The sequence below is a fragment of the Pan paniscus genome, chromosome 7, assembly GCF_029289425.2.
Source record: "Pan paniscus chromosome 7, NHGRI_mPanPan1-v2.0_pri, whole genome shotgun sequence".
NCBI lineage: Eukaryota > Metazoa > Chordata > Mammalia > Primates > Hominidae > Pan > Pan paniscus.
This window is the reverse complement of record NC_073256.2, coordinates 134511459-134536641: the sequence shown is the minus strand read 5'-3', so window position 1 is coordinate 134536641 and position 25183 is coordinate 134511459. Positions and strand designations below refer to the sequence as shown.

The 25183-nt window shown below is 37.7% G+C and overlaps 1 protein-coding gene and 1 long non-coding RNA gene across 4 annotated transcripts in view; one reads left to right on the top strand and one right to left on the bottom strand.

Annotated features, from left to right (window-relative positions):
* LOC134730835 (uncharacterized) overlaps positions 1-24435 on the top strand; it is a 429507-nt gene extending 405072 nt beyond the window's left edge. The window contains exons 7-9 of the long non-coding RNA XR_010112831.1: positions 20901-21837; positions 22754-22816; positions 24317-24435. This is a non-coding gene — a long non-coding RNA (uncharacterized LOC134730835). The remainder of the gene's footprint in view (positions 1-20900; positions 21838-22753; positions 22817-24316) is intronic.
* The window catches only part of SLC30A8 (solute carrier family 30 member 8), a 226930-nt gene that overhangs the window by 46988 nt on the left and 154759 nt on the right, over positions 1-25183 (bottom strand). The gene's annotated exons all lie outside the window — the stretch shown is intronic.

Here is a 25183-nt window from a genome sequence, read left to right as displayed (position 1 = left end):
TAGGGGATCATAATTCATCTTTGGGAAATGGATTTTCACAGAGCATTCCCAGATGAACACCAACAGAGCAAAGGCAAAGCTCATCGTCTCCTCTGAATCTCCAGGCTTGGCTTTATTTGACTCCTGGCTGACAATACTTTCTCTCAGGAGATAGTCCAGGAGACAAGACAAAGCTGCCTCAGAGCTTTCCCATGAAAGACTGAACCATTGCTTTTCACGTTGAATCCAAAATGCATCAAGGGACAGCAGCTGTCTTTCCTGCTTGGAAGCACAACCACAAGGCGTTACAACTAATTCATCTCTTCTTTTGGTATTAGTGAATTTGCTTCCAGTAAGTCTACAGTTTAAAATGCTGCTAATCCAATTGTCGCAAATCTCACCACTACCATCAGGAGATGAGTTATTTTAATCTGTATCCAATGAAGACAAGTGAGGCACCTTATCACCTTTTGCAACCCTAAACTCTCGACCAAGTCACCCAGATATTGATCAATGAGCAGATGACAGGAGCTTCCATTTCCTTCGCAGTCAGCTAACTCCAAAAAAGAACAAAAATGTTTATTTAATTATAACAAGGAAACACAAAACATTATTGAAAACACTGTATGTAGCAACAGATTTTTAAAAGCCTTATATACCTAGGATAATATTCCCCTTTACCATTCAGAATCTAAAGCAAAGATTATTCTCCGAGTCTCCACCAGAAATATAATACGTTATCATTCACAAAATAAAAATTTCATTTTAAACTTTCATATTAAACTGTTAAAAAATAATATCAGGACACAATTACAATGTTTTCCTATTTTAGGTATTACATATATATAAGAAAAATCAATATGACAAAGCAATATGAAATTTTTAATAAGAGTTGTTAGAATGGAATTTGGAATAATTTGCATTTCCTAGTCACAAGTTAGTTTCCCAAGAAACATGGTGAATAATAAACTCAGACATCCCTTGAACTTTTCCTATGGAAGGAAACAAAAGTAGAAATCAATTCTATGATTAAAATGATGTCCCAGTGGATACTAATTTTCCATCACTTCTTAGAATCATCATTATATGGATATTGCTGACAACAAATGAAGAACATTTATTTTTAATCCACTTTATACCATACAGTCATTTCTCCTAATTTTTTAATAAACACAAGGCTCCCAACTAAAGTGAGGTACACTGACTAGTCCTAAAGTTTGAGCACAACGGATTCATTGTCTGCTCAAACACATCCATTGCAGTGCTAACTGGCCAGATGAAAAGTCCTGGAGCATTCTACTTTTATTCAACATAGTCATTAGCTACTAACTGAAACTCCTTGGTGGGTAGATGTGATTACCTAATTGCTACCCAACAGTGTATTAAATTCTGCTTTGAGGATAGTTCTTCTCAAGACTAGCACACCTGACACCTGAATCCAGCCCAAGCACCCATTTTAACTGACGTTACTGCTGAAACTAACATGTTTTCATGCTGAATGCATTCAGTTGGTATATTTGTAGGCTGTGAGTTCGAATTCTTTCCCTCTCACTGATTTTCAGTGTGTCACTGAATATGTTTGCTTCTTTCCGCCCCAATTTCCTAACCAGAAAAAAAGTGAATGATACCACTGTGAAACCTCAGAAAGCTCTTGTCAGTAAAAATAATCCCCTTTTTCCTTCATACTGAAGGAAACACTTCCCAAGTATTTTGTTGTGTACACTATTTATGCTAAGGATTGAGAAGTTATTTCTTGCTAAAATAAATAAATTGTACTACTAATTAACTGCCAGCTAAATAAAACTTTTAACATTTTTTTAATTTAAAAAGTAGCACATGTGCTCAGCAAGGTGTTTTAAATTTCAAGAGTGTAGACAGTGGGCAGCAAGTCTTCTTCTTACCCTAGGCAATAACACAGGGAGCATATTATTTTTTAAAAGCATATTCTGAATGTCTTTATCAAATTCTTTGTGTGTTTATGAGCATGCACACAGACGCGTGCGCGCGCGCACACACGCACGCGCGCACACACACACACACACACACCTTTTTATACCAAATTTGCCAGACAGCAGTCTGGTGACTATAAGGTAGCATCAGTAATGAAGCATCAATAATGAGACTATTTCCTTTCCTGTGGCAGCTGCTAGGAAACTCCTAGTCCTCTGCCTCCTGGACTGGGAAGATGTGATGTTTGTGGCCGCTGTGCCATAATTCCCCGTAAGTCAGCAAGTGCACGCCCACTTCTCACTCACCTCTTGTTTACTAGCAAATTAAACAGACTACAGTTCACAGAAGTGGTTTTTACTGGGAGAAAACTGAAAGAAGAAAGCAAGGAGCCCTAGGAGATAACTCAGGTAATTGCTCAACCCAACAATCGCCACGTTCTCTTCTATCTATGCCTTAACAAAATTCCTACTTCTAATGGCTAAGCTCTAAGCTGATGCTAAACTCAAGCAATTTAGACAGATGTAACTTCTGCTCTCCGAGAATTTATAATATAAGAGAGAATTGCCTTTGAAAAGAAATACATTTGGTACTGGGTGATATACAACTCATTGCAAGCTAGCAACATGTCACACAGCATTGCCAACATTTTATCTTTAAAGTATATAAATTCATTCATAAAACCAGAATAAAGACGGAGGAAGGAAAAAAGTAAATACCTCCAGGCCAGTTACCTTCAGTATCAACATTAAAAATTAGAAACACCTATCTTAGCCCCTGGGATTATTAGATCTGACTCTGTCAATCAAAAACAACATCACACACCACACATCATCTGATAATTTCCCATGGCTTTAATACTCTCCAGAGCCTGGAATTACAGATACAAACTTATAACGTTGTGCTGAACAGTTAGACAACTTAAAATGAAACATTTACTTTGTCATATAAATTCAAATATTTTCCTGTCTTTCAGGAAAATGTCACAAGAAGGTGAATCTTTTCCTGCTTAGTCTAATTGTGAGAGACAATGACAGAGCACAAGAAATAATGTCTCTTCCAACAACCTAAGGGCAATATTATCTTTGTTGCTCTACACTGCAGATCTCTTTCATGAAGAGTTTTAGTTATTGCTCTTCAGCATAGTGTTTACAAACACTCAGCAGCTTATTATTCAGTAGATAAGAGGAAATGGGAAGATTACCAAAGAAAAAGTAAGTTAAAACATTAAGTAATGTGAAAAGACTAATTATAAGTGTGAGCTGCCCATCATTTTTCCCTAAGAACTTCCACATGAGACTTCTTTTTCCTAGGTTTCAAAAATAATTTGGAACGCGTACCAATTAGGCTTTAGCGATGCTTAGCTAAAATGAATACATTTATATACCTGTGGATAATCTCATAAACAAAAACCCAAGGACAGGTCCAGTGGCCTCTCTTCTAGAAAGCAGTATGGTGTGTAATGAATTGTAGACAGTTTCCACTGAACTGGCTACTTTGCTTTTAAAATTGGCACTCAAGAGTAAGCTTCGGTTACCTGGAAATGGCGCTATTAGATGCCCCAGTACTGTCGCCTTTGCCTGGAACATGTGCTCTCCCGCTGACTGTGCACACAGATGCTGCATTCTCATCCTGCCAGATATCACCTCCTCAGACAGCCCCTCTTAGATCCCGCTGTGAGAAGCACAGTGAGCTCAGCTATTTCGAGTTTTTCCTTTCCACACTGTGCTCTTCATTCCTTTCAGCACCCTTATTGTTATCTCTCTTCCATCTTTAATTTTGTTTGTTTCTCATTTCATCTACTCCTATGAGAATATAAGCTGTTAGTGGCTAGGGGCTTCAGCTCTTTCCACACTGTTGTCTCCCCAGTTCTTCATAAACGGTATCTGGCATATCATGGGTGAAGAATATATTTTTTATAGATCAATAAATGGATGGATGGATGGATGGATGGATGGATGGATGGATGGATGGATGGGTTGGTGGATGATGGATGGAATGTACTGATGAGAAAGCCATTACATAGTGAGTGATTCAGAGTAAAGCCTTTGAAGTCAGAAGACTTGGGTACCATTCACCAACCAGGTAATCAAAATCTTTCTGAACCTGTTTCCTTACATATAAAATGGGGATAAATGATTTTTCTCTAATCCTAATTTCTCTAAGATATTTATAAAAATTAAATGCAGTAATTTAAATTTCATATATAAAGCTCAGAGTAATTGCTTAATAAATAAAGACTATCATATTAATACTTCATACATAAAACCAGCCTGTTATCATGTAGGGAATTCTGCCTCATCAAATAAAAAAGAAAATCACAAAGTACTTTGAGATCTAGTTGTCAAGTCAACTAACATGGAGAAAAAGCTATACTTGATTGGACTTTTTTTGCCATAAAAAAATAATATTTGGAGTTGGCAAGAATATTAAGCTTGAAATTGCATTGCTAACTGGCAGGTTTTAGTTTCTTCTGTGCTTCCTCGAGGGGGGAAAACACAGCTAGAGAGAGGAGAAGATCGTTGAAGCTGATGCATTCTGGAGAAAACAAAAAACTCTGACATTCACTAGATCAATTATTATACACCCAGATCCTCTTATTACAGATACTATTTTAATTTTTTCTTCCTAAAATACAGAAATTATATTGCCTCTTCTTTTACTAAAACTTGCAGAATATGTTTTATTCTAGTGCTATTTAAATTTAAGTACATTTGTACTGTATATATGCATTCTTAAATATATATGGAGAGAGCCAATTTATTATGAGACATGAGGAGTTCTACATTATTTCTCATTGGTGCAAAACTAATTGCCTTTTCTCAGTCATTGCACAAATCTTTATTTTTCCATTTTATCATTCTTGTAACTGCAGCTGAAATTAGTAAAGGGCACAACCACCTGGCAAAATCTGGAGCAGGAAGCTTTTCATTTCCAAGCATCCTAGCCACACTGATTTTCCGACCTCAAGAGATGCTGCTGATGGAGGTCCCTCATAGTGCCACTCCTGCTAATAGCACAAGTTTCCCATACACATCTCCATTCACAAAAATATTTGGTCAATTTTTCTCTTGAGCTAAAAAGACAGTCCTAACATGTTAGTGCTGTCTGAGGCTCAAGAAGTAGGAATGGAAATTAGTGGCATAAACTACTGGTTCCTCTGCTGACCACATTAGAGTCACACAAATCTGGGCTCATGTAAAATGGAGAAATAATCATAAAAACTGTAAAAGAATGGAGTAAATGAAAATTACCAAAACCCATAAGACAAAACTACATATCCAAACTTGGAGACTAGATTCAAGAATCTCAAATGCAATCATGGCAACACCAAAACTTCTTATTCTGATAAAAATCCTGTGTATATTCTGATTAAACTACCTGGAGATTGGTTGCTCAGTTTGTTAGTTCTTAACCCTCACCCCAAGATGCATATCAAATTATTTTCCCAAATGAAAAGAGTTCTTTCACTAAAAAGAAACTCTGATGTTAGAATTTTGGTATCTCAATATTTTTTTTATTGTTGATGTTTTCCTTCATTTCATTAGATGCTATGTATGTAATAATCTTTACTGATTTTTTATTTCAACTTTTATTTTAGATACAAGGGGTACATGTACAGGTACGTTACATGTGGATATTGTGGGATGTTGAGGTTTTGGGTATGGATCCCATCATCCAGGTAGTAAGCATGGTACCCAATAGGAGCCCACACCCTCCCCCATCTAGTAGTCCACAGTGTCTATGGTTCTCATCTTTATGTACATAATGTGCTCAATGTTTAGCTCCCACTTATAAGTGAGAACACACAGTATTTGATTTTTTGTTCCTTTACCGTTATTCACTGATTTTCTAATCTTTTTTTTTTTTTTTTTCTGGATACAAGGGAGGACTTCTCTGCCCTTTTGAGATTGGAAATTGGATGTGGTCATGTTGCTAATTCTTCCCAATGGGTTGAGAGTGAAAGTCATATGAATTACTTTTTGGTGGAGGTATTTAAACGCCAATGTGAGATCCCACAGCTCTGATTTTGCCTGCTGTGGCAACCATGAAAGCCTGTGTGGAAACTGAGCCTGCATGAGCCCGGGTGCAGGAATAGTAACAATGAATCAGCAGAGCCTCTCTACTGACCTGCATTGGGCTTGTAACATGAGGGGAAGCAAATCTTTGTAGCTGTGAGCATCTGAGATCTGTTGCTCATTTGTTTGTGCAGCATCAACTAGCCTCTTCTGACTAATATAATATTCTTACTGTAAAAGCATGGCACAATCCTTTACTCCCCTCTCCCTATAACTGAAGATTCATCTCCCTAGACCAGTTTTTACAATCACAGGAATGAGCTCATAAAACAGGTTCTATCCTTTCACAATAATCTGTACGAGTCTCAATGCATGAAAAGGCACTACTTTTGGAAAATGTGCTCCTGGGAAGCAGTTGGTCCTAACTCCCATCCACACTCTTCCCCAGCTTTGCCTCTCCTGGGACATCTCCTGTCAAGAGCCTATCATGTTGAAATTAATCAGGCACTTGTTTCTCAAAGATATAATAAGAATGTGCACACCAAGGGTGAGAGATGAGAGGATTCCCCACAGCAAGTTAACATACCAACTGCACTACCCAATACCCAATGCAAGCTCTTTGTTCAATTTCCTCATCAATAGTTTCCAAAATCTTCAATGTCCTTTCAGTCATTTATAAATGAATTGAGAAATTAAAATAAGCAACTATAATTATGTTGTACAGCAGATCTTAATGTGAAGTACATTAAGAATGACATATTGTGTTATAAAATTAAAATGTGATATGGTACAACTCTGTCAATTTACTAAAAATCATTGAATTATACACTTAAGTGAACTTTATTGTAGGTGAATTATACCTCATAAAAGCTGTTAAAAATGACAAAGCAAAATATGTAATTGCTATAAAGTATAATTTTAAAAATCAAATATTGCTTTACATTGTGAAACTTTTATATTACTCTTCACACAAAAAGTATCTCACAAACTTTTATTTCCACATTTCAAGAAGTATGATCATTTTCCCAGGGTATCAATGCCTAATAATGAAATTAGTTCAGGTTTCTAATTAATGCTACATTTAAAGATTCCTTCATGCTATTTTAATATTGATAGCCTGTTTATGTAAATGTCATCCATTAGTCTCATTCTGATGTCTGTTTATGCACTGCATAAAATCAGCTAGATTACATTTTTAAAACATGAAGGTATTTGGTCAGGGAGTAGACCTTTAGTCTCTGTGTCATCTGAATAAATGAGAAGGTTTAAATGTAGACACATCCTGTCTGTCGCCATTATTAAAACTTAGACCCAGAAGAGGATGGTTAGTTTCCCAGTGGCAAGGAGCAAATGATGAAAGTAGAGGAGATGAAGCCTGACCTGAGGTCTGCCCTCTAAGGTGAGACAGAAGATGGAGAAACTTCCCATTAATTCATTCAACAAATATTAATTATGTTCCTAGTCCATGCCAAGCAATGGGCTTAGTGATAAAGGTGCAACAGTGAATAAGTCCAACTGGTTCCTCTCCAGTGCAGTGTATATTCTAATAATATAAAGGAATGCCCAGTACATTTCAAAAACCATCACAAGCTCCATCATGATTTGGGAAGCAATTGACTTAAGCATTTCTAAACAGAGGAGCAGAGTCCACAGAGGGGAAAGGAGACTGTGGTTCTCTGTGGAAGAAAGGCAGTCTGGTCTTCAACCAGGACACCAAAGACACGACAAAGCTCTGTGATCCTTGCCAGAAAAGAGACTTAGACTTCAATAAGGGAGGTCTTCACTAAAACACCCAGAGCCTGAGTGTGGCATGTGGCCTATAACTGGGTTCCACTAAAAGAGAATAAGACAATGTTTAAAATTGCCTACCTCAACTGTGCATTCATCTGGAGCCACAGTAGATGTCAGTATTCAGATGAAGAGTGCTTGTAGATGGTAAGCCCAGCTCTTGGAAGCAATGAAGAGAACAGACAAGGAGAGGGAAAGGTTGGATGGTTAAGAGTTACAAGCCTTGTAGGTGAAAGGCCTGGGTTTGAATCCCAGTTCTGCCATTCATGAGCTAGATAACTTTGGGAAAGTGATTTAATCAGTTTCCTTATGTGTAAAAGGTGGACAATTATAATAGCATCCAACTTACTGTATTGTTGTAATTATCAAGTGAGATAATGAATGGTGCTTAGAATAGTGCCTAACACTTCATAAGCTCTCAAGACATGTCACCTATTATTAAAGGATGTCAGGGCCTAAATGTTGCAGCTGTAAGCAATTCTCTTAATCTCCATTTCCCACATACAATCCTACTATAAAGCAATTAGAATAAGTCTATAGGCCATACAAAGGCCAGTCTTATCACTGCTTCTAAGCCTCAGTTACTAATTAGTAATCAGCTTAAGTATAAACACCCAATAAAGCAATATGACATAAAAAGGGCCACTCTAATACCCTGATTTCCATTTCAGTTAAATTCCACATATCATAGAAGATAGTGACAAACTACATTTTATATGTTTTTTATTGTGAAAAACATGAGACCTACTCTCTTAACAAATTTTTCTGAGTGTATAGTATTGTTAACTATCAGCACAATGTTTAGGTCTTTAGAACTTTTCCATGTTGCTTAACTGAAACTTCATACCCACTCAACAGCAACTCACCATTTCCCCTCCTCCACAATCCCTGGCAACTATCATTCTACTTTTTGCTTCTGAGTTTGACTGTTTTAGACACCTCGTATAAATGGAATCATGCAGTATTTGTCCTTTTGTGACTGGCTTATTTCACTTAGAATGCCTTCAAGGTTCATCCACGTTGCAGTGTAGGAAGGTGCTACAGTCTGAATGTTTGTGTACCCCTCCAATTCATGTTTAAATCTAATTACCAATGCGATAGTATTAGGAGGTGGCATCTTTGGGAGGTGATTCAGTTCTAAGGGCAGAGTCCTCATGAATGAGATTGGTGTCCTTATAAAAGAGGCACAAGAGAGAATCATGTGAGGACACAACAAGAAGGCACCATCTGGGAACTAGAAAGTGGGCCCTCCCCAGACACTGAATCTGCCATTATCATGATCTTGGATTCCCACCCTCTAGAACTGTGAGAAATAGATTTATATTGTGTATCAGCAGCCTGGTTTATGGTGTTTTGTTATATTAGTCTGAATGGACTAAGACAGCAGGATCCCCTTCCTAAGATTGAATAATATTCCATTGTATGTATATACCATGTTTTCATTATCCATTCATCCATTAATGAATGTTTAGGCCACTTCCACATCTTGGGTATTGTGAAAAATGCTTCAATAAACATGGGAATGCAAATATCTCTTTGAGATACTGATTTATATTATTTCGGATAAATACTTAGAAGTATGATTGCTGGATCCCATTGTTCTATTTCTTATTTATTGAGGAAACTTCATATTATTATTTTCCATAGTGGCTGCAACATTATACATTCCCAGTGACTGTGAGTAAGGGTTCCAATTTCTCCACAACCTCAGAGACACTTATTTTTTGTTTGTGTGTGTGTTTGTTTTTGATGGCCATCCTAACAGGTGTGAGGTGATATTTCATTGTGGCTTTTCATGTGCATTTTTCTGATGATTAGTGATATTGAGCATCTTTTCATATACTTATTGGCCCTTTGAATGTATTTTTTTGGAGAAATGTCTATTCAAGCCCTTTGCCCCTTTTTTAAACCAGGTTATTTGGGTTCAGACGTTTTGGGTTTTTGTTGATTTTAGAGTTTTTTTTAGAAGTTCCCTATATATTTTAGATATTAACCCCATATCAGATATATGGTTTGCAAACATTTTCCTTTATTATGTAGGTAGCCTTTTTTATTCTGTTGTGTCCCTTGTTGTGCAGAAGATTTTTAATTTGATGTAGTCCCACTAGTCCATTTTAGCTTATGTTGCCTATGCTTTTGGTGTCATATCAAACAAATCATTGCCAAGATCAATACTGTAAAGTTTTCCCCCTATGGTTTCTTCCGTTTCAGATCTTATGTTTACATCTTTAACCCATTTTGAGTTGACTTTTGTGTATGGTTTAAAATAAGGGTGCAATTTCATTCTTTTGCATGTTGTAATTGAGTTTTCCCAACATGATTTGTTGAAGACACTATCCCTTCCCCATCATGTATTTTTGGCAACCTTATCAAAGATCAGTTCACTATATATGTGTGGTTTTATTTCTGGGATCTCTATTCTGTTCCATCGGTCTGTATATCTGTCTTTATGTAAGTATTATACTGTTTCAATTACTACAGATATGAAATATGTTTTAAAATCAGAAAGTGTGATACCTTCATTTTTGTTCTTTCTCAAGATTACTTTATTTTGTGTCATTTGTGTTTCCATACAAATTATATGATTTTTTTTCTACTTCTGCAAAAAATGCCATTGTAATTTTGACAGAAATTGCATTGAATCTGTTAGTCACTTTGGGTAGTGTGCACATTTGAACAATATTAAGTCTTCCAATTTATGAGCACAAGATGTCTTTTTATTTACTTATGTCTTTTCTTTCATCTATGTTATGTTGTTTTCAGCACATAAGTCTTTTACCTCTGGTTTATTCCTAAGTAGTTTATTCTTGATGCTATTGTAAATGGGATTGTTTTCTTAATTTCCTTTTCTGATAGTTCATGGTCAGTGTATAGATGTATAGAAACACAACTGATTTTTATATGTTGATTTTATATCCTGCAACTTTACTGAATTTATTTCTAAAAACACATTACATTTTATCTTAATATAGCACTGCTGTACTACTATAGCTTCTACCATCTCCCAAAACTCTCTGTCTCCTGCAAGGGTTTTAAGGATAAGGCGTTATATATTAGCCATGGAGAATAAAACTTAAACTTAATGATTACGCATACACCCAGATGATGTGATATGGGAGTAAGGTGGGGCAGGGGAGGTTGTGGCACAAAAGAAGAGTGACTGAAGGGGTGATCACGTAGAATAATTCCTAAAAGAATGTAGTCTTCTCTCATTCCCCTTGACTTCCTCTTGGACTAACAAGGGTGTGGCAAATAGGGAGGTTACTTCAGCAGCCAAAACCCTGGCATTGGCCAGCAGTCTCCTTTCCCCTTTCCTTTAGAAACTCAATCTAAATTATGAAGATGGGGGAAAAAAGCAATATGGACCGACTCCCCAAAGATTCTAGCCCAAGGTGGATCTCCAGTAATTCCCTAACACAAAACAGATGAACTAAAGGTGTTGAAGACGACAGCCAAAGCTGGGAGTTGCTTTGGGAACATAATGGATCTCTGAGATGACTGTTTACTGCTAGCCTCACAGTATCTCAGCATCACATTCAAGTTTCTCTTAGCCTACTAGTAGAGCCTATCTGGAACCTTTTCCAGAACACTATTTCTGATACAGGTAATCAAAACTTGGACTGTCCTTTTCAAATTAGGCCTCTATATTCCTTACCATGGGAGCCAAACAAAAGGAGGCTAACTTAGTTGACTTCTACCCAATCCGAATCCCCACAGACATTAGGCCTGTCTCAGAGGCGCATAGGAATTTGCCTTATTTCCAACACCGCATCTTTGAGTGAGTTTCGATGTTAACTGAATTGTTTACACTATTTTCTTTCTATAAATTTGCCAGAATTTTACCATCACCTGACAGCAATATAGATGAATGACTCAAATTGTTGTTCAGTTAATAAAAGACCAGATTGATAAGTAGTTTTACACATCAAAAGATAATAATGATATCTTTCAAGTGAGGAGGTATGCTTAGAAAAGGAACTAGATGTGTTTAGAGACACACTTGGAATGGCTATTTTTTAATATATTTGTGCAAAAAAAAAAAGGAGCCTGCTGTAAAATATGCTACCAAATATACATTAGGCTGCTGTAGACTCTCAAGTTCTGAAAATATGACTTATCTGGCTTGGCAATGCATTAAGAATGCTCCGTGGTTAAAAAAAAATGAGCTATTGATCTTAGAAGATTTTAATTTAGATTAGTTCACTTAAAAGTGTAATAAATGGCAGAGCTCACATGTTGAATCACTAAGGCAGCAATTATTTTAAGAGTATCAGTCATCTGTGCTTCCCATTTAATCAAATCTCTTTATAGAGTTTTTAGACAGCATTTGAAATAACCATATAACCTCTCTGTGAAAAGGTGTTTTGAGTTGTATGTCAAAAGTTGAAGAGAAATTAGAAAGACAACTTGTGATTTTAAAAGACCAATGATGACAGATGGGCAGTTGCTTTTATTTTATCTGAGAACAACTGTTATTTTGCAAGGTTTTTTTGTTTTTTTTTTTTTTGTTTTTTTTTTTTTTTTTGAGACAGAGAGAAGGTATACCATCTGAACTGAAAAAGTAACCCAAAATGTTTCTGAGTTAAATTTGCAACAGCTAAGTCTTTAAGAAGTTAGAACAAGAGTAATCACACAATTTTGGTCACTTCTAACAAATAAATTCTTGCTCATGTTCATAAGGAAAAGACAGTATCTCAGCATCACATTCAAGTTTCTCTTAGCCTACAAGTACAGCCTATCTGGAGCCTTTTCCAGAACACTATTTCTGCTAGAGGTAATCAAAACTTGGATTGTCCTTTTCAAACTAGGCCTCTGCAAAGAATTTGCAGAGCAGGAAAGTTAGCATTAACTTACAATTTTACCTTAGATGTCAAATATTTAGTCTGAATGGACTTTTTACCTCTGACCTCTTCAGGTTTTAAAGAAGATGTCATCATATTGGTTCGTGAGATGCTGGTAGCTCCCTGCTGAGATGAAGACAGGCCTTCATCCCTACAGCTAGAACTGCAAGCTCTCCCTTAAGTCCTATAAAATTCATTTAGAGCCATCTTTCCTGACATCTGTACATAAAGCAGTGTAAAACATTACAATATAAATTACATCTGGGGGATTCATCTGAAATTCTATTTCACTGCTAAATAATTAAAAGTTGAAAACCTCTCCATAGCTTTATTGCACTCTCTTAACAAGACTAAAATTTTTTCATAAAGCATCTTCCTTCCCAACAGTGGAAGCCTTTGGTGCATTCTGCAGAAATGAGTTTAGTAATTAATAAATCGGATCCTCTGGGACCTGACTCTGTGGCTGAAGCTCTTACTGAGGTGATGTTACATATTCAGAACTCCTAAATTATCCACATATTTAGAGTATATGAATTTACCATAACTGTCTTTTTTTTGTTCATAAAATTGGGATGACAATAATACCTGTTACATAGGGTTGTTGCAGGATTAAATAAGTTAATATAAATAAGTGCTTAGAAAAGAGCCTGGCACACAGAAAATACTACAGTATCAGCTATTGTTTTAACTGTTAGTGTTTTTGCATTATTCAGAAGAGCCCTTTTGCTTCATATAAAGATAAATTATTCTAAAGATGGGTCTTTCCTCGGAAAGACAAAAATGCTGATAGCTACAAATTATTTTTCATTACCTTTTTAGTCTCAGGCATTTCTGGAGGGCTACAGCATACATTTCTAAGGGCGCAGAAGCCACAAGATGTAGGAAGAAACAGTATTCTAAACCATTAGGATTGTATAGATGGGGTAGTTTCAGGACTTCTAAGAAGGGCTCTTGCCCAAATACTGGCCTTCTATAACCTTGACTCATACTTGCATTCACTCACATGAAACCATTGCTCCTATTCAAATGCACATTCTTAGCAAATAAACATATTAAGTCACTGTCTCCTATGGACACTTGAGTGTAAACTAAACCATCAGAACTTTTCTGATTTCACTGTGATGGGTACCTGAGAAAAAACTTTGATGGTGGCAAGAAGAAAAAGAGTAACTTCAAGGACAGACAGGTTACCTACCAGTTTGGGAGGCATGCTGGGAGTAATGTGTAATGAAGAGTTCTAATTCTAATTCTTTATATAAAATCCAGACACACCTGAAATTAGTACCCATAATTATGCTACTCATGCATTCTGATATGTTTTTTGGAGCAGAATAGAAAGAGTACACTTACAGCTAAGATACTTAGAATTGCCTTTATTCTATCTTGCATTTCATCTGAGCCATTGCCTTATGAACAGGAGTCACACAATATGCCATTCCTAGCTTCAGTAATCATAAATGATAATTATACAGAATTTCAATTGTCCGTGACATCAGTATTGTTTTAGTATTTTAGTTCAGTTTAATCATATTCTGGAGCTGCCTGTGAATTGGGTATTTTTTAGATCAAAACATGAAAATCACTATTCTGTCACTTCTAATCAAAGCCCTCCAGTGCCATCCCATCACACTCAGAACAAAATTCAAACGCCTTGCCATCACTGCCTACCTATAAGGCCTTGTAGACTTCTTAGGCCTTGGGTCATCCCACCTTGCCCAAACACAGCAAACTCCAACCACACTGGTCCTATTGTCATTTCTTGTTTTTATCTGAGTCTTTGCCAAAGTCTTCAATAAAGGGCGTACAGAAGTTTGGTAGGGGAGCTCTTCTCCCCTCCACAAAAATCTCTACTAACCCTCCTTAAGCCACTCATAATATAAACGCACAACCAACACACAATATAAGCAAAACAATGTGCTTGCTCTGCAAATGCAACTTCCAGACAAGTCCCAAAACTCCCCCTCCTGTTAGCCCACCCTCAAGCACTTCCAATGGCTTTGCATCTGCATTTCCTCTCTATGGAATGAGCCTCCCCAGATCTCAGAACAGCTGGCCCCTCCTCATTGATTAGATCTCAGTTCATATGCCACAGCCTCAATGAGCCCTTCCCTACCCACTCTGAAGAAAGTGGCTCCTAATCCTTCACCCTCATCTTCAGACCTCCAACTGTTTAACTGTTTTGCATTTATTGGTAACTGAAATTAACCTATTTCACTAATTTGCTTGATTGACATATGACTTTCTCACCCAAAAGGAATTTCACTGAGGAAAAAACATGTGTTTGTCTTCTGAAGGTGCTCATGCTTATTTGTGGAGAGAAATAAAATTATAATAATGAAAGAATGATTGTAAAGAGAATACTTACTGCTGCTAGCAAAATGCAAAATTGGTGAAGAAATTGGGGGGGGACCAAGGGAGTTCAAAATGGCAGTAGGACAAGAGAAGAAGTACCCCAAAAAGGAACAAAGAAAATTAGAAGATTGATGGGAGAAAAGAGGATCAAAATGGCAGACAGGGATGATGCTGGGCAAAGACAACCTTTCGCTATTTTCACTTTACATCACATACCAACTAGAGCAGTTCCTCCTGCTGGTTTTCTATTTAAGAAGACAAAGAAGGTTAGATGAAACCTGTGGCTCACACCTATAATCCCAACAGTTTGGAAGGCCAAGGCAGGAGGATAGCTTGAGACCAGGAGTTCAAGACCAGCCTGGTCAACAGAATGAGACCCTGTCTCTACAAAAACTAAAATTATAAACAAAAAATAAAATTCAAAAATTAGCCGGGCATGGTGGCACAAGCCTGTAGTCCCAGCTATTCAGGAGGCTGAGACAGGAGAATCACCTGAGCCCAGGAGTTTGAGCCTACAGTGAGCTATGATCACTGTAGCCACCACACTAGAGCTTGGGTGACAGAGCAAGACCCTGTCTCTAAGACAGAAAGAGAGAGAGAGAGAGAGGACAGAAGAGAGAAAGACAAAGAAGGCGATTAACTTACAGAGCCTAAAGTATAATTCAGATCTCTACATTCCCATTTCTGAGGCTGCTCCCAGCTTCTGTGATTCTGGAGGCTGAAATTGGTCATTTTCACACTGCTATGGAATATTTTATAGCTGGGGAAGCATAACCTACAAAAGAGTGGCTTTTTGAACACCCCCACTTTTTCTCTCAGTAGACTCCAGTCTCTTAAATCTCACTTAGATGAGAATCTGCTGAATCAGCAGAGGTAGGAACTCGAGACCCTTTGGCTTACTTAACAGCCAATTAATTCACTTTATCATATGAAACAGTTTTAATAGGAGGGCTAGGGATTTAAAGCTGACGGGGGTCAGCTTAGCCTTTGAGTGGGGAATTCACTCTGGTGATTACCCCAGGGCTTAAGTGTTCTGTAAGAACACTTAATTTCTCCAGATTGATTTTCTGCTCTCTTTCATCACCAAATTGTTGCTACTTCACCAAGTATACTCCCTTAATGTTCAAATTCTGTGTCGTGGAATCCGAATAGTAGTTCAGAGGGGCAAGGTGGAAGGGGATATATAGACAGGAAGGTATGGGTTCAGTGATGGTCCTTGTCAATTGAATATGGGCAGTTTTTTTCATTCAAATCCTAATCTCATTTCATCTAATAATTATTCCTAAATGTAGACAAGCAGTAGGACAGCCCTTTCCTGGAGAAACAATATAAATGTCTGGAAAGAAAAAGAGCTTCTGTTCTAAGTGCTGTGTGTCTGAATTCTCCAACTTGATGGCTAAGACAGGGCATTTTTTGTACCTGGAGCCAGGTCATCATTTTCCAGTAATCTAGTGATACTGTTCTCCAACATCTGGGAGGTCTCATGACCCAGCTGCCCTGTGAGTTTGCTAAAGAAGCAGATGATAAAAACATAATCTTTAGTTAATCTTGTCCTCGTTTCACAAATCTTCTGTATTTTATAAATCTACCCATGTCTTCACCTATTGTCTGAACCACACTCAGTGCATCTACATTATTGTATCATGAATTACAATTATTTTGTATGTTACCTCACCATCTTAAACACCACTTGAGGGCGGGAACCAAGCATGCCATACCCCAAAGTTTTTCCAAGTAGACAAGCCCTCATTAAGTTTTATTAAATTGGTTGAATACATAAAATGTCTAGCACACCAACTTCTGTATAACTAGAGCTAAGAAGCACTAGAACCTCTCTGCATGCTGGTGCCTTGGCAATCCTGTTACTCACATCTCTGAATGGTAGACATAAGAATGCCCTAACAGAATCACAATGCAGGCAATTGTTAAATCAGAATAAAATTCCAGTTCCTGGGCAATGCAGCCAGGCTTAGTATACAGAAGCTTCTCCAAATCTTAAATGTTACAATAGCAATACCTTACTTTTGGATAACACTTACACTTTTGCAACAATTTTCTTATCTCATCTTCATAATAACACATGAGGGAGGAAGGGCAAATAATATTATCTCTATTTTGAAGATAATACATTGAGTCATAACATGGAAAAATGACTTGCTTCCATTCCATTCCAAGCATCAGAGCAGAAAGCTGGCAACCAGTATTAGTCAGTCTTCTAAACCACTAGTTCATTATTTTCCCACTAAACTCACCATGACATAAGTCTGCTTAGAGCTTTGCCTCTCAAACTTTCATGTGCATACAAATTGCCTAGGGATCTTGTTAGTATCCTGGTTAAAAGCTGATTCCGTTTGTCTGTATTTCTCTAACAAACTCCTAGGAGATACTGATGCTCCTGGTCCCCTCACCACAATTTGAGTAGCAAGATTATAGAAGGCAGTGACTATGGCTACCATCTTTATATCCCCACTGCTTGGCACATAGTAGGTGCTTGATAAATAGATGTTGACTGAATAAAAGAACAGTCATGCTTGACCCACTTTTTCTATCTGTAGTGCTGAACAAATAGTAAAACACTCAGGACATAAGTACTGAGTTAATGAAGTAATCAACAGTCAATGAAACAAAGAAAGTGCTGACTCTGCAAAACTGCATGTGATCACGCTTGAAGGAAAAACAAAGAATTTGCAGAGCAGGAAAGTCCTTGGGATACACCCCAGCATTCGCCCTGGACTAGATATTGAGTCTGTAATAACACATTTTCTTTTGCAATTGCATCCGTCAGAGAATCTTCATGGCCCTACAAGTAATATGATGACTTTTTTCCAAGTACTTTTTATGCTTTGAAGACATTGTCTTCCTAATATTTCCTGCCAATGCTCAGTGAAGTAAACAAAATTCAGCATCTTCATTTTTGCTCTGGGAAAAGAAGGCTGAGTTGTCCCAGTCTCTCTCCGGCAGAGCTGAAATTAGAGCCGGGGCTTTCTCCCCCCCAGCTCAGACCTTGACACTCAATGAGTCTCTAGGGGTTTTTCATTTACACCAACTCCTTTAACTGTTCACCCCTCCTGTGTGGTGAATTGGCAGGGGCTGTACTTCAAACAAAATATTTAACTATTCTGAACTGAGTTATGAAATAAAGGGCTTTATTAAGAGTAAGGGATGAATACAACAGAGCTTAATTAAAATTCTATGAATGGTTGGTGAGATAGAACAATACAACCCACATTAAAACATTTTCCAGGAATCTCATCTTTCACGGTCTGGAGCACAAGACACTCTGGCATGTTGAACCTATCTCAGGAAAGCATAAAATCACCTGTCATTTATCAATGAACCCATGAAGTGATATCTTCACAAACTCCTAGTAGTTAAATTTTTCAAGAAATGGGGTTAGAGGAGAGAAAATGATACCTGAAATAGAGACAGAAGAAATGTCATCCTCTTTTTTACAGAGGGACGCATAGCCCAGATGCTGCTGCTTGTCTCTGAGTCCCTGCAGCCTTCTTCTTAGATGACTTGGGGTACCTTGGCTCCCACCTGAGGCACAGATTGGCCTTGTTTTCTAGACATTTCCAGATATTAAACAAGGAGGACATTTTGAAACTGAGAATCAAAAACTGTCCATTTATAAAGAGGAAGAAAGAATGCCTCAACCAGGAGCAGAGCTGGTTTTATGCACAGTTACCTCAAACCATGTAATTGGGGACTTCGTTTCCCACTATCTCTCAGCTCTGCCTTCCTCCAGGTCGACTTCATGGCATCAAAAAGATGCTCCCTTTGGGGCAGCAAGATGGCCTCCAGCCCCTCAGACCTATATTGTAGTAGCTTTGCAGCGCCAGTGGAAAGACAGTGCCTCTTTACCACTAGTTTGAAAGAAAAAAAAAAGTCCCATAATGCACTCTAATTAGTTTATTCCACATGTCCAAAGCTAAACTATCACAGCCAGGGAACATGGTGTTCTAAGCAGCCAGGCCTGGTTGGGTACTCTGTCATGGTCTGGAAAATGGAGCCCCACTGAAGCACAGCAACCAATAATTTGGAAAACATAGTGACCCAAAGGAAAGGTAGGGTGCTATTACTAAAAGAAGAAAGAAGGGATGGTGGGTAGGCAAATAAGAGTGGTCTACTGCTAAAGTCTGATCTTGCCTTTTGTTTGAATTCTGATAACTAGGTTTTTCCCTGCTTCCAAAACCCAGTTCCTAACCTGAACACCATTTTTGACAACAAGCTACCTATCTTTTCTTATATCTGGATCCTGTCTTGGGAACATGCCAGAAAACAACAATAAAAATAGCTACCAATGTTTATTAAATATTTAGCTTGTGACAGGATTTGTGCTGTGTTAACTATTTTTTCTAATTTTATTATTACAAACACCTACAAAGATGTGTTTTATCACAATTTCATTTGTAGCTGAGACACCTGAGGCTCAAAGTTAGGTAGCTTTCCTAAGAGAACGTGACAGTTATGGAAGAACCAAGATATAAAAGTCTGTTTGATTTCAGATTCTAAGCCATTAATCACTATGCCATGTTACCCGGCTACCTTTTCATGGACTTGCCTACAATTAATGCTTTCCTGTTTTAAGGCTAATCACCCGACGGCCTCTAACCTTGGTGTCCTCCTCTGTAAAGCAAGAAAGAGGATGGCTTCCTCATTTGCCTGTCTCATCTCTCGGGGCTATTGTGAGGATTTAATGAGTCAATATACATGTAGCATTATAATTAGGATTATTCCTTATAAATCAAGCAAAATGACAGATATGAACATGAATTTGGATATACACATACACGTACATCACACCAGTTCCCACTGTCACTCACTTCTAGCTCTGCAGAGGACGGACCCTTCTCAGCCCATTCCTTGATCCTCTCAGAGAGTCTGGGGCTCAGGACACTTTATCCCCCTGAAAGGAAAGGCTTCGTCATGTGCCCCTGCATGCCCTGGCATCCAGCCAGCTCCTGCAGATCCTTTGCTCTCAGCATTTCACAGTCCTGCTCTACGAGTTTGATGACCGCCCCTGAGAGGACATCTTGCCCTTCCACTTCTCTGGGCCACCATTCCCTACTCAGGACATCATGACACATGGTGACCTTACGTCATTTCCTTGGCTCTTTTTATCTTCTTGGCACTTACACCCACAGGGCTGGAAAGAAGTCCTCACCTCTGTCAATCAGAATGACAAAGTGACAGAAAGCACGATGTTAGACTACCATTTAACCTATTTGATGGCTTTTTTTTTTTTAAGTAATGTTGCTGAGTCTCTATAAAATTCAGAGGAGTGGAAAGAATTTGAACAAGCCTCAATACCTCTCTCTGGGGCCCACGCCAAACATCAATAGCAGCCACAGCTTCTGTCATCTTCTTATGGAGGGATTTTTGAATCAACATGTTTTTATTCTAATACTCTTTCCAGGTGTATCTATCTTACAAGGTGTAATGAAGATACAAACAAGTCAGAAATTCTTCATTAAGTTAACAAAATGCTTTGCACTTCAGTTTAGTTTTTCAAAACAGAGAGGGCTTGGAAAAGTCAATAAAGCGTAATTCTAAGCACCTTAATCACTATAAATGCTGAGCTGGCTCTTCTGTGAAGCCAGCCATTTCCTGATTGGTATCCAGGGTGGTAATTCCTCTTAGATCATCCCCTCAAAAGTGTGTCTTCTTTGAATTCTCAGCATTTGTCCTTAACAGCACTAAGGCTCTTTGTTAAAGAGTTTTTACCTTAGGAGACAAAGTTGAAAAGCCTACGAGTCTGTTGAGATAGCAATTTTTCAACTTAATAACAACATGTCTTCAACAGACGTAAATACCGATGTTGCAGTTTAAATGGGCGTTTCAGCATTGTCAGATAAGGGGCCATTCATTAAATACAAGTGAACAAACAACTTTCCAGCCAAAATATACACGGGGCTCTTAGGAATTTATAAAATCTGATTAGTTCCTTCTCTTGTTTTTTTCCTATTGGCAGTGAATGGATTTAAAAGCTGACTGGAACACTTCTTCCTGACCTCAGAGATGTGATGGATGTCCGGGAAGATTTTCTCAAGGGCTAGAAGTTAAGAACTTTGTTCCTACTGTTTATCTTTTTCCCTTTCATATTCAAGCCACTTAACCACACTGAGCCTCAACTTTTTCATTTATAAAATGGAAATCATTTTAACTTTTCTCTGGAGGACAGCTGTTGCCTGCCCATCACTATTTCCTCCTTTTCTGGTGACAACATCCTACTTTCCTTCAAAGAATAATGCCTACCCCATTATAATAACTTTTACATGGGGCTGTCCCAACACATGCTGCCTTCAAGGCTAGGTGCATGACACAGGCCTGGCCAATCAGTGTGTCCAATCCCTCTGGCCACTGTGATTGGTCCAGTTATGGGTATATGATGCAGATCAATCCAGTAAAACTCAACCTCGTGACTTTTACTGGAACCATCAGTCAAGACGCCTTCTTTTTCTGTGAGGTTTCCAGGCTAGGAGAAGGAAGGTTAGAGCCCTGGGATGCCACCTCATGAGAAAAGCCTGCCAGAGAGCAAAACTAGCACAAAGGAAAGAAAGTATTCCAATAAAAGGGTGACGCTGAAAGCTGAAATGTGAATTTGTTAAATCCTCAAATAGCCAACAGCTTCTAGGACAAGATCATACACAGTTAGGACCTCGATAACGATTTGTTAGTGGAATAGATAAGAACATTTTAGATCCTGTGTTGCTCAACTCTGAAATGCTGCTCTGTGTCATGAATATTGGTTTATTTTCTCTGTAGAGTGAAGTCATTAAGACTAGAGCTCCAGGCTTCTTCATCCAACTCCAAGGGTTCCCAGCAACATGTGAAGGCCTCTATCTGTCACTAAGAAGCCGTGTGAGTGAAGCAGGCTATATACCTTGGTTTCAACATCTGTGAACAAGGTGTAATGATGGTTTTCTCATCTTTTTTTAGGATCGTTATAAGAATCTGAGACAGTGAGAGGGAAAAGATTGTTTTCCATTCATTAGCTCAGGCTGGGCATTGGAGGCATCTCCTCTGAGCACCTGCTAAAACAGCACTGGCAAGTCACTCTTTGGAGCCATTTCTGGAAAGAGGTTCTATACAAATAAAATTAGGAAAGTCTGAATTTAGCATATGAGAAATGTTATGGCCATTGGTACCTATCACTCTAAACACCATTCTGCTTATTCTTGTCATGTAGGGGCATTTGATTTTTAATCTATCCACTTAAATATTGGCTGCTTCTATAGACTTCCCAACCAGCAGTCCTTGTGCAGGCAAAACTCCCATTTAACTGAATAAAAGTATTAAACATAAAATATTGTTAGGAAGAGTCTGATATTGTATTTATCTTGCTGATAATTATCTTACATGTTTTAATTACTCCCAGTAGTGTCCCAAGGCTGATTAAAGGAAAAATATAATTTACTCATCGAAATAAGATATTATACAAGTATCAAATGATATTGATAAATATTAAACAATAAACTTTCCTAGAATTCTTTTCCTAAAAAATTGGGGACCTTATACTTCACTAGTTATATATTTCAGAGCAAGCTGGTTTATAACAGAATGATAAAGGTGATTAGAATGAAAGAGAGGCCATTTGGATTGATTCAGTTTTGCTACATTTATTATAATTTACAATACTTTGCCATAAAAATAAAATAGTTACCCAACCTCAAATTACTGTCTTTATATTGTGGTTGATTTTATAATTGCTGACCTTTATCCCATAGATTTTTCAGGGTTAGTTATTACTGGTTTTTACCTGAGAGATTTGGGGGAGTTGTGTTTATCGCTCAAATATCCAATCTAAATTTGGTTCTCTTATAGCAATGGATGGATGACTCACCTCTCATAGGAATGACAGAACTTGGATCATCTTGTCAATCACAGGTAGCAGATTGGACGTCTGGCCCCAAACAATAAAGCTCTGCACCAAGAGATAGTATCGTCTCCTTCCCTTAAATAGCAATCCTCATTTCTAGCTGGTATAAGAATTTCATCTTTAATAATTGACCAGTGTAACAGAAAATCTGTTGTTGGCAAAGCATGTTTAAAATTATATTACTTAATCGTTCTCATCTCAGAGACACTTTCCATCTGCTCCTCAAATCCAATGCCCATTGCAAGGCACAGGTCCATTTTATGCAGCAACTGATTGCCATTATTTTTAAATTTTACTTTATCTAAAAAGAGCAGAAGCAAACTTTGAGTGCTTCATGGGCTATATTTAATACTTTGATATTATATTAAATGCAGAGTCAATATGACATCCTGTTATTGGTATAGCGCAAAATATTTTCAAGCTTATTTTAATAAGGATGGTATCCTGACAAAGGCACACTGTCAATATAAATGCATTTATTTTACACAGTGCAAATGAACAAAGGAAGTTCACTAGTATAAGAAAATAGATCAATAGTCCTGTGAGAAACTCTTAGAATGCTCTTCTCACTCTGTTTTTGTCAGCTAAAGATTTATCAAGAAAAGTGCTATGGCAAAAATTGCATCATGTGGGCCAAGTGACATTTTTCTCCAAAGAAAATACTGATGACTCAGTGCTGTGCAGATAGAATGGTTTTCCTTCTCCAATAAAGCATATGCAGGTCAGGTAGAGAGAACATCCCTTTGGCATCACTGCAGAGGTGGTAGGTGTGTCATAAGCCAACTAGCTCCTGAAAGAAAATGCCAGATCATTCTGCCATGGAGCAGGGAAGATGCAATCATTCTGAAACCATGTGCAAAGTTGAGTTCTATTTTTAGAGGCATTTGTTAATTAGAGTCAAAGTGGGCTGGGGATTCCAGGTGGAAAATCAAATGGTCTAATTAGATGGGGACATAGAACAGGGTAGGGAAATAAACACTGAATTGACAGGCAGCCAATCCAAGTTCTGGGTCCTGCACTACTGCTAACAAGCTCTAATCCTCAGCAGTTCATATGACCTCTGAGTCCTCATCCACAAAAGAAAAACAACTCTAAAATCCTCTTTTGCTCGAAGTTCCTTCTTACTCTAACAATCTCTGAAACAATAATCAAAATCTAATTTATCCCTGTATCTTAGTAAAAGAAACTCAATAATGTATTAGGTTGGTATAAACATAATTGTGGTTTCTGCCATTACTTTTAATGATAAAAACCACAATGAATTTTGTACCACAGTTGCATAAGGGAAATTATATTTCCCAATACAGTAGTGTCATTTAGACATTTAAATGTAAACCTAAATTAATTACAATTAAATGAAAATAAAAATCTACTTCCGCAGTCATACTAAGTATACTCCTAGTGTTCGAAAACCACATGTGGCTAGTGGCTACTATTAAGTAGTACAGATTATAAATTTCCTTTATCCCAGAAAGCACTAATTTATAAAACCATTTTCCTCTCCCTAGAGCTTGGTGGCCTTCTACAAATGTTTGTGGAATGAATAAGTGAGAGAATGAGAGATTAATAAAGCCAATACTATCACCAGTCCAACGAAGAGCTGCAACTGAAAAAAAAGTCTGACAAAGTATGATGTACATTGAAAATGAAAAGAAACTATTCTATTCTTCGTGAAGTTAGACCTGGATAGCTATGTATAGCTCTGCTCTCTGCAATTTAAGAGAAATAATCTGGAAATGCAGAAGAAATAGGGAAAAGCACTTGTAATGTGCAGTTTATGTGTCAACTTGGGTAGGCCATAATACCCAGTTATTTAGTCAAACACTAATCTAGGTGCCGCTGTGAAGGCACTTGGTAGACGTGTTTAACATCTAAAATAAGCTCACATTAAGTAAGAGATTATCCTCAATAATGTGGGTGGGCCTCACTGAATCAATTGGAAGTCCTGAGAGCAAAAACTGAGGTTTGCCAGGGAAGAAGAAATTTGACCTCAAAACTGCAACATAGAAATCCTGACTAAGCTTCCAGCCTGCTGGCTTGCCCTACAAATTTCAGATATACCAGGCCCCAATCTTACGAACCAATTTCTTAAAATAAATCATGTATGCGTATTCGTTAATATACACACTCATATAAAGAACACACATATGTGTACATATATGTATATGTGTGTGTATGTTCTATTGGTTTCGTTTCTCTTGAGAGCCCTCGCTGATAAGAGATTTTAGTACCAAGAAGTAGGGTGCTATTGTGTAAATAAATAAATACAAATATGGAAGTAGCTTTGGAACTGAATAATGGATAGAGGCTGGAAGAGTTTTTAGGTGCATGATAGAAAAATCTTAGATTGCTTTGAAGAGATTCTAATAGAAATG